Source organism: Haemaphysalis longicornis, unplaced genomic scaffold (assembly GCF_048455015.1).
Source record: "Haemaphysalis longicornis isolate Haplotype H1 unplaced genomic scaffold, Haemaphysalis longicornis Haplotype H1 scaffold_4, whole genome shotgun sequence".
In the NCBI taxonomy this organism is placed as follows: Eukaryota; Metazoa; Arthropoda; class Arachnida; order Ixodida; family Ixodidae; genus Haemaphysalis; species Haemaphysalis longicornis.
This window is the reverse complement of record NW_027526361.1, coordinates 131,250,069-131,261,104: the sequence shown is the minus strand read 5'-3', so window position 1 is coordinate 131,261,104 and position 11,036 is coordinate 131,250,069.

Sequence of the window (11,036 nt, the reverse complement as noted above, 5' to 3'; positions counted from 1 at the left end):
CGGCGGCGCCAGTGCGTCTTCCGCTGCTATGACGCAACACAATTCAACACAATCCACTTTAATCCAATTCAATCCAAATCCAATCCAATACAATACAATACAATAAAATCCAATCCAATCCAATCCAATCCAAGCCAAGCCAAGCCAAGCCAAGCCAATCCATTCGACTCCAATCCAATGCCCCTCGCGAGAGAGCGTTCGCTATCGGAGAGGAGAGGGGGTGAGCGGCGGAGAGCGCAGCTCACGCGGCGAGGAGAATGGGGGAGGGGCGGACGCTGACAACCATGCCGATGACGCCGGATGCAGGGACAAGGCGAGTGAATGAGATGCAGTCGCATCTAAAAACGAGGGCACTTCGGTCACACAGCACATGATTGTCCTTTTCCTTGACTTGAGCTTTTATGCGCTTCTATGCGCTTTTCTCAAAACCATTTAAAAGATCCTCGGTGTGCCTCAAGTTCGAAGACTGTCACAGTTGATTGATTGATTGATTGATTGATTGATTGATTGATTGATTGATTGATTGTGAGGTTTATTGCACCGATGCTACTCAGGCGATGAGGCGCGCCGTAGTGGAGGGCTCCGGATTAATTTTGACCTCCGGGGGGGGGGATCTTTAACATACGCCAGGATCTTGAACACACAGGTGTTTTCGCTTTTCGGCTGCATCCGAACAGCGACCCATGCGGCCGGGAATTTAATCTGCTTCCTTGCGCTCAGCACTGTCACAAAAGGAAGTGCATAATTCGCCGAGATCCGCGAAAATACAAGTCCCGATATATATGCTGTACGAATCTCTGCCCAAGTATAAAAAAAATATTCAACGTACTCGCTCTGTTCTTAACTTTTCATCTTAAAAAACCTCTGGCCCTGGTATTTGTTTTTCTTGGAGATCCTTTCAGTTTGATCATACGTAAATGTCTCAAATCGCGCGCCATCAGCCGCAAAGGGTTCGCACAACATCCGACAGATGGTGACGAGTCTACTGGTCAGTAGGAAGACGCAGTGAAACATCCCCCTCGCGAGGGGCACGATCAAATGCAGAGCATTTCCGGGGGCGCACGACGTTAAGTAGTTTGCGTTACGTTAATGTTGTTGCACTTGTGGCAACTGCTCACGAGAGAGCGCTCGTCAGCAGTAATTTGAATGAGTCAACGGTATAAGGCGCGTTCATAGCGTCCCATTCTGTGTCGGCTTTGTGGCGCAGAGGTTAGAGCACCATGTACATTGCGTTCCGCCCGCAGGGTCGAGGGATCGAAACCTGGCGCCGGATAGTATTTCTTTTTTTTATATAGTAGGGAGGGGTGCGGTGCGGACTACGGACGTCAACGCGGGTGACATCGTGAGCTACTGAAATGCTCTGCATTTAAAACATCACACTTCTTCGGCCCAAGCTTATAGTCCGCCGGATTCGGGGCCGTGTCTCTAACGGGCCCACCGTGTCTCTACCGGTGCGGGTAGGGCCAGGCCTAGAGTTGCGGCCCGTGCAGTGCTTTAAGATTGGAAACGGACCGAAATGCGGAAACGACGAAGAGTCCCGGTTACGTCAGTCTGGATTGATTGTAGGGTTTAACGCGCCGACGCAACGCAGGCGATGAGGCGCGCCGTAGTGGAGGGCTCCGGATTAATTTTGACCACCTGGGGATCTTTAACGTGCGCCGAAATCTCGAACACACGGGCGTTTTTGCTTTTCGCCTCCATCATAAAAGCGGGTGGTTACGTCAGTCTCACTAGCGCGTACATGTCACAGTCCATTTGCTTCGTCTGTTTTGTGTTTTGTAGCGTAAGCCACACTGGCCTAGGTTGAGCAGTTTCGCGTGGACCTTGAAGGGCCGTGCTGCGCAAGCGCGGGGAGCATTGGATTGGATTGGATTGGATTGGAAATCCAAACCGATTGGAGTATGGGTGTGTAGAGAATTGGGTCTGCACATTCGCCGGTCTGCGCATTCCAGAGTGTCGTCATAGCCGCGGCAGACGCACTGGCGCCGGCGCGTGCCCAGCTGTGCGCCTCCGTTGCACAGTAGCCAAGTCTGACGCTGCACCGGAGCAGCTTGATAGCCGTTTCGCGTGGCTCCTGGGGAGCCGTGCTGTGCATGCGTGAGGAGCAGTGACTGAACTGGACTGGACTGGACTAGACTAGACTGGACTGGACTGGACTGGATTGGATTGGACTGTATTGGATTGGACTGTATTGGATTAGAAATAGTTTTAGCAGCAGTAAGCATGATAATCAGCTAATCCCAAACAACCAGGAAACCAAAGAATAACCAGCTGAACGCTACTACATCCTGGCATAGCCGAGCTAAGCCACTGCTAATTTTTTGGTTCTTAAAGGGACCCAGAAAAGCCTTCTGTAAAAGTTACAAAAGGCCTGTATTGTCGCGTAGCACCAATATAGCCATGCAGTGCCGTTGGAATTATTGATCTACATTCAGTATTAGCAGCGCCAAAAGCAATTAAATGCACCTCTCCCCACTTGCCGATCGACTCCTCATCCCTCTCTGCTTCCTTCAAAGCAGCTGGAAACACTGGGAATAGCCATGTGACGTCGCGACGCTCGACTTCCGTTCTGCGCTAGCTACATTCCTGCGCCTAGGCACGCGTCAATCGCTGCGGACCCGCCTTTGCCGCCTTTGCCTCGGGATCGCGCAGGAAGGAGGAAGAGCAGCCAGAAGCCAATGGCAGTGACGCCGCCGGCGGCCGACCTCGCCGGCGATTGCGCGAATCAGGGGGCGCCTTCGCCGTTGCGTCAGCCACGGTCGACTCGCTGCGGCGTCGCGCTCATCGGCTGAGAAAGGCGATCTTCAAAAATTGTTTACAAATTATCCGTACAACGTATGGGGCTCACACTTGGCTCAAAAATCCCCCGTTATGTGTTCTACCACCTGAATGCATTTGATTGCCACCTTCACAAAGCTTTTCGGGGTCCCTTTAAAGGGACAGACAACCGATTTTTGTCGAGTATATTTTCTTTATTCCAAATGAAAGGGCATCATTTCGACACATTACCCCGAAACGGTTTTGCTGAAAGCGCTCTAAAACTTTCGAAATCTGAATTTTTGGACCTACCTGCCATACCTGTCCCGCCAGAAGGAATGCTAGCAACCATGACAGAGCGCTGTGGTGTCCTGTAACGCACTTTTAACTGCACGTGAGATGAAGGAAGCTTTTCAAAAACTTATCCCCGGCTAAAGCAACCATAATGTGCAACTTTTCCTATTCCTTCATGCGGTTTTTGAATCACGCGTTGAAATCGTCGGAGTTGTTTGCACACGTTACGTAGTGTCACGCCTAGACACTACGTGTCACCACCTTTGAGACTTCAGAAATTTTATTGCACAATTGAAATCATTTCCTCCTGTTTACGTATAAATTTATTGCGAGTACGCAGTATATAAAACTTCGGCTTTCATATGAGCTAGACGCCATGCACTCGACAAAAATAGGTCGTCTGTCCCTTTGTGTTCTTGAGGGAAAAAAAAAGCTCTGCCAGGAAATGTTCTTGAGGGAAAGGAAGCTTTGTGTTCTTGAGCTACCGGAGGGAAAGAAAGGTGCCATTGACGAGGACGCCATGTTTTTCTCAATAAAACGCTTACTAAAACGCTGTTAATACAACGCTGCGATGGAGCAAAGGCCTTGCAGGAGACTGACCAATATGCGATACGGCCCTGTTCCCTTAAAAAAGCGCTGACCATCAAACCTGAAACGGGGGAGCGCGCTCGAAAATACCCCGCCACGACAGGAACTTTACAATCGAAGGCAAGGAAGCCGACGTGGCTGCGAAACTGTACATCTAGTCAAACTCAATTGTAGTTTCTGGTAATGCTCTTCCAATGCAGCGGCTTCTAGCCAGGATTAGAGGGAGATAGATTGTCGTTGTAGAATGTTTTAATAAATGCCGAGCACTTTAGGGTCCCGCCTTGCCATCGTAGCTCGTTCGCTGTCACGCTGTCTAGCCACCGCCGCAATCAGGCGGCGTAGCGACGTAACGGACCCAAACAGAGGCTTCGAAAAACAAGTGGTTTATACAGTCATAACCATTCGAAACACTTGAGCCGCTGGCGCTTGTCATGCATTTCCCTGTTGCTTAGAGCAAAAAAAAAAAAAAAGAAAGTGCAGGTACATTTGAGGCAAAATCTGTGTCAATAACCGGCAGCCCTGCATCCATTTAGTAAGGAATACCCGTTGAGTTGGGTTTTACGATATTAAGCGAGAAAAGTGACCGCCAAAAACGACGCATTTCAACCTGCCGCCGTTAATCGACACGAAATAAAGCACAAAAATTGGCCGCGTATCTGGTCCTTTTGTTGCAAATTTCGTCAAAAGACGATAGTGTTTGTAGTCATTTGCCAAGGAAATGAATGCCCCCTCTGCTTTTCCGCTCACCTCTCATGCTGTTCCTGTACCGTAGCGCTCATCCCAAGGTAAATACACTGAAGGTTTGCTCAAGGCGGTTTGAATTTACCGCGTTACACAGCTACGGGCCGGGTTCCTCGATGCCAGCGCTGCAGTACGGCGCAGACGCGCATGAATCGAGGCGGCCGACTTCAAGGTTTACAGAACCGCGTGGCCGTGCTAGACGTGCGTTCCAAGCAGAACGTGGAACTTAGCTAGTGGAACTTTTCTTTGCGGTTGCCGCGTGATTTTTCATATGCCGCCAGGAGGTGGCGCGGGCAACAGCAGGCAGCGTTTTTTCTGCAGTAGATGTAGAATATCATTTGCTATCGAAAAACCACGCATACATGAATTTTTTAATAAAAGAACACTGCAAATATCCCTTGTGTAGTAATTTCATGTCTTATATTTGCGTAATGTCTTGTTTTTGTTCAACAAAGTTGACAAGTATGAACATATAAACCGGGCTTAGACGTTTACATTTGGCTGTGAGTATATAAGACTATTGCGCAATATCTAATCACAGACAGACATACGTACAGACAGACCAAATTTCTGGGTTTAAGTAGCCCAAGAAAGACTGTCGTCTCTAAAAGAGAGCAGAACTCCCGCTCGTGCTGTTGCAGGCAGAGAGCACGCTAGCACTTCGGAGGCTGGGAATTTGAATTGCATTGTACAAAACCTCTGCTCAATTTCTCGAGAGAGAAGTGAGAGAGAGAGAGAGGGGACGAACGTGTGGGCGGTAGCAGTGAGCGGATAGCAGCACCACAGCCATCCGGCGGATTAATCACTGCTCTGCACTTCCCACCGCTTTCACGCTGAGTGGAACTGTTGTATCTTTTAAATGGATACCACCTTGGTTTAAAGGGGGAGCGGGAAAGGAAGAGGGATAAAGCGCTAACAATGCAGACATCGTCGAGGTGGACCGTTTTTCAGAACGCGCTCGTTGCAGCCAAATGGGCACGTGTCCCGCCTTTCTCACCTGCAAACAATGGACGGGCGCGTGGGTCGGAGCTGGCGAGCGGGCCCATTCGGACTGAGCGGCCAGAAGGCGTTTCATTATCACCGGCCGCCGTGTAACGAGCTCGCTCAGACATCTGACCTCGCTGCTCCGCCTCCAACTTCTGTTCTCGCCGATGCGCGCAATTAATGGCCGCGTTTGCGGCTCCGGTCACTGTGGCTTCAGGCTACAGGGGACCAGCGTTAGCGGCCGCAGCCACCTTCGCGCGTTACGCCGTCACCACCTTGACATGGAATGCTCCGGAGCAGAATGATTACAGTAGAATTGGTGGCAGCCCTCGCCGTTTAATTTTGAATGTCTATGAAACAACAAGTCAGGCAAGTTCGGAAGAGCTTGCTCTCGTCGTGGAGAGTCACAGGTCTGTATAGGCGACGACCAAGTCTTCCCCTTGGCCGTAGAAGGCGTTGTTGCAGCAGGGCGCGCATTCGTCAAGTGGCCACGCTTGCGTGCTCACAAGCAGTTGTACTGTTCAACTGTCGCCTGCACGATCGTAAAAAGAATAAAGAGACAAAGGGGATTTAACGCGGCTGTGGTGCGCGTCGCCGTATGTTGCTGCAAATTAATTCAGACGCCAGTGCGGTCTTTGGTTTGTACCAAGCATCGCCAACAAAGGACATTTTTTTCGTGATTTCACCTGAATGGATAATGGTGCTGTGGTGACCTTGAAACAAACCACCGACATCGTCCGCGGCCTCTTAGAAAAATCATGAGCCATCCCACTCTGCGAAGGGCGATGAGCAGCGACTCTGAGGTGGCGCGGAAGTTTGAACAAAGGTACGAAATCATTTATTGTCTTGATCGTTGCTTACCGTAACGAAACGTACGCCCGCACATTTATTGCTTGGTCTTTCCGGTTTTTATATACACCCTTGTTTTGTATACACGACACGGGACGTACTCGTGGCGATGCAATGTGCCCGTCAATCAGCGACTTTCCGCCACCACCAGAGGGTGGAAGGAAAAGAAACTATGCAGGCAAGCGCTTTGCAGGATGACAAAGAGAGGACATTGCGAGCGTAGATATGGCGGACGCCGGTCGCACAGCGGTGAATTTCTGAGAAACTTTCAAGTTAAAGCGCATATGTACCCAGGTAAAAGCAAAGCAAGCAAGCACGCTAACAAAGGAACAAACACGCACACACGAACGCCACCAAGACACGCTATATTTTGAGGATGCTAACGCCTAGCGCTATGGAGTGCTTCGCATTTCATGCGGAGCCTTTGGACTGGAGAGAGAGGTACTCTGTGGAGAAACTGTCAGAATTGTGAAATATCCAAGCATCAACGAGCAGCTCGAGGAACAATAGAAGTTTCGGGGACAAACGATTTCGGTAACATTTCAACACGAAGCGCTAAGAGCCCCGTGACGCAGAAATACGGCGTCATCAGTGGCGTTTACCGTGAGCAAAAAATTTCACAGCGCCACCTTGCGGCGTCCACTGAAGACTCTACAGCGCTGCCCCAATGGACGGCGTGCGAGCACAAGTGGAAAGGTTTAACCACTCGTGGGTACCGCTAAAGGCCTATTAACGGTACCTCCGGTAAGGTCGTTCCGTTCCGACCAAAATCATTCCGGCGGCCGGAATGCGGTGCCTTCCAGCAGAAAATTGCTATCCGCCAGAAGTTGGCCAACTTCAACTTTTTGCCGGTCCGCGAGGATGACGCGTTTCGCCAGCCATCATCCGACGCCCTGATTGGTTCCTACCGACTTCCTACTAGCCAATCAGGGCTATCAGAAGGTTTCAGGCTAAACAACATGGCGGCGTTGCTCAAGCGAAGCGATGCGGAGGAAAATAGTCGCACCGGCTTTTTTTACGTCGCGACTATTTTGTGATTGGTTGAATCGAGGTATAAATCCACGAAGCATTTGTTTGTGCCGACGGAAGCATACCTGCACGGCGCTTAGTTTGAGATCCGCAGTGCCGCGATATTACGTAAGCAAGCAACCCCGATGTTTATGTTGGTGACGGCTGGCCTGTCGTTGTTTTTGGGTGTGCGTGAGTGTGTTTGAAGAAATTGATAACGTCATTTGTGCTCGCCATCTTCCAAAATGGACAAAGGAGTGACAAACCAGCAATCGTACTGTTCCGTGTGCGTCCGTGTGAGTTCGCGGTGCGGCAACGACTACGGCCAGGGTCTCGCGCCGATGCGCTGTGTTCGGGCGACTTTTGTGTGCCACTGGTTTTTTAAAATTCCGACCGTGATACACCGTGAAGCAAGCCAAAGAAATCATTGCGGCGGGACATAGTATGTGATGTGTTGCCGTGATGCTGTTCACCGCAATGACCGCGACAATTCGGGTAAGCGCGCGCACGATTTTACATTTTATTGCAGTAAGCTAGACATCCACGAAGATTGCTGCAGACAGCAGCCGGCAGCATTTATTTACGCCGACAGCGCCATGTACACTGCGCAACAGTGCTCAACAGCACGCTTGCGCAGTGTACATGGTCTGTTTTTGACGCGGTAGTAGGGTTTCTGTTTCGCGTGCGGGCGCTGGTGGTGGAATTCTACAGGCAGTGCTTTTCATAGGCAGGGATATTCTTTGTAGCAGCACCATTCAGTTGTATAAGTACGCGCAAAACCTCTCTTAGCAGCTGACAATCGTAGTTTCGAGAGCTGTATATTGAAACATTGGTGAGTGACCTAGTCTACTCATTTGTCTGGGTTGGGTGTGTGCTAGGATGATTGAGTGCGCTCTTGTTTGTGTCAGGAGTGTTAAAGCAGTCAGAGTGCACGCTCGTTGTGGTAAAGCAGATATACTGTTCTGTGTTGCTTCTGGAGTACACCCACTGTATGCAATAGGCTCGTCGCCTGCTGAGTATACTGGTGTTTGTGTGAAACTGACTCATTCTTTGAAATCAATCGATAACCATTCCACATGGGCGAATGTGTACTGTCGGGAGCTAAAGTCTGTATTCCATGCAAGCACCAACCAAAACACACTGCAGTGCCACTTTGCGCAAGGGCGACTGCTGCCGAGATAAAGGCTGTGTTGCTTCTTTTAACTGAACGTATCATAGTTTGCACCTATGAGTTGATGCAGTGTTGGTAAGCAGAGTGACCGAACAGCGTTGCTTCAGCTGCACATGTGCCTCTTTTCAAAGGTGGCCCCAGTGAGTGGCTGAATTTGCAATTGCTATATGTGGGTGCATTAATTGTCATTCGTGTTTTTGTTCTTTATTGTTACTCCGTCTTCTGTCATCGTTGCACTTCCTACACAATCTGGGACTCAAGAGTAAAATAATACATACTCTGCCCTTGCTTGAATGAAGCATGTCGTGTGCTTGAGTTCGTGATAAGGAGTAACAAGAGCGGTCCACTGGTTCAGCACATCATTCTACGCTAATTACATCGTTCATCATTGCTGAGCGAGAACACTTAGAGCAGGTGTGACACATGGGCCACCGAAGCGAAACAACTCAGTCCTTTTTTGCACCAAAAGCGTATCTACTCAGGCGAGCCAACGAAGATGCATGCAGTTAAAATGGTACGCGCAACCAGTGTGTCGACAGCAGAAGCTCTTTCGCATAATGGCACTGCAATACATTTTGGCCGCCACTTAGTTGGACTCCATACTTTTGCTCCCGACATTAATAAAATGGAAAAAGTTGGCTTGTTGCCATTTAGGAATAGTAAAAGCACAACTGCAACCTCGTGTAGTCTTCAGTGTTCCAGCTTCGTGTCTGTCTTGGGATTGGTGTGCTTAATTGAAGGAGCGGGCACTTTGGCTTCTTTCTGTGACTTCAAATTAAGGGAACGGCCGTTGTGTACACTTAAATAGGATCATGATTGCTCGGCTGCATTCTGGCAGTCATCTGTCTTAACACACTCCTACTGAGAAACATTTTTCGGCAAAAGTGGTTTCCTCCTCGGTTGCCACCTGGACATGAATGAGCGTTAGAAGTGTGTAAGGAGTGCCGACAACCTGATGAAAGCAGACTTGAATTTTGATGTGTCAGTTTTCCATGGGATGTGAGTGGTGGTGGCGCAATGCACTTCTGACAGATGTAGCAGCAGTAGCTGTTCTACCTTTGCTCATGAATATAAAACTCTGCTTTGGTTTGTCAATTAAACACTGCTGATTGCACTTGGCAGCTGCATCGTCAATTGCGATAATGCAGCTTGATGCAGTATTTATTGTTTAAATTCGGTGAGGGATATGTTGAGGATGCCCCTCACACCCACTGTTGTACCCAGCTGTTAGAGGTGAAACAATTATCGTTTTCAGCATAACTGTTAAGAGTGGAATGCTGTCTCGGCTAGTGCTTGGTGCGAAGTTGGATCATTCTTGCTTTCCCAAGACCACTTATCAAAGCCTGCTTCAGCCTCCACGATATCATTACAGTGAAAAAATCATTTATTTACAGAGGGGTGGCGAGCCAAGATAGCGGACTGGGCTACCAGCCAGCTTCATCGGCTTCCTCCTTGACTAGCTCTCAGTATTGTTAGGTGACATCTTCTTCCTCGCTGATGTCAAAGTTTAAAGGGGCACTGACACAAAATTTTGAAGACGAGATAACTTCGGAGATAGATTGGTGGGGACACATATACATCATCTGCAAAATATCAGCGGCGAATACAGCCTAGAACATATTTAAAGTCAATTTTAAAGTGTGCGAAACGCAACCGAGCTGCCAGCAGAGGACCACGCGCAATCGACATCCCGAGGATATCGTGTAAATAAACAATATCCAACACGTCACGAATTTGTGTTTGCCGCTTCCGCACTGCCGGCGTTTTTCGCCAGGCTCGCCCGGCTCGCCGCTCCAATCGGAGGGCCGGAGGGCGGAGCTTCTGCTCTCGAGAACGAACGACCCGATCGTTGGCGGCGGAGGCGCCGTGATTTCGTCAGCTAATCGGGCAGCTTGCCACGACCAAAGTTCTACAGCGATTCCAGGCACTCGGTTTCTATTACTGTTCATTACCATTGGATGCGAAAACGCGCCGGAGGCACGAAAAGCCCACTGAGCTAGCCGCACGGTCGCTGTGCAGGCGGCGGCCGCGGCCGCGAAGTGGCCCAGGCCGGCGCAGGTAGCTCGAGTGATAGCTTGTTACCGCTGCACGAAATTGTCCCCAAGTCCCGACCATGGTGGCTTACATGAGAAAGGAGTTAATGATGCGATGGCGGGTTGCATTAAAATTGTCATCTGCACCGCTTACGAGAGCGGCACTCGAATATTCGCCGCAGTGCTAAGCCGAACACATCTGTAGGCGGACCTGTAGGCAGACCGGCCGGCTGCTCCCAGCGCGCGTCTTGCCACCCACCGTCTCGAGCGTCGCGCGTCGTTCTTTAGCCGCGGTAGCATTTGTACTCGCAGCGCTTGCGTCACATCAACGGTCGCTTTAATTAAGCGCCTCACGAGATCAGTACGTGGGGGCATTCGCAGAAACTGCCGTCGATGCGGATTCGACAGTGCTACGGCGGCTCTGCTCTGTGATATCCCTCCGACGGTCACGTAGTCAGCTTTGTTCACACAAAATCCACAAAATCCATCGTTTCGCGGCACTCGCTGAAACCGAAACTGCGACTGGCCGCATTTAAAATCCCTCTAATTAAACAACCGTCGCACGCTGAAGCAAATGAGGTTTCTATGGGTTATAAGTAGGTCACTAGCTA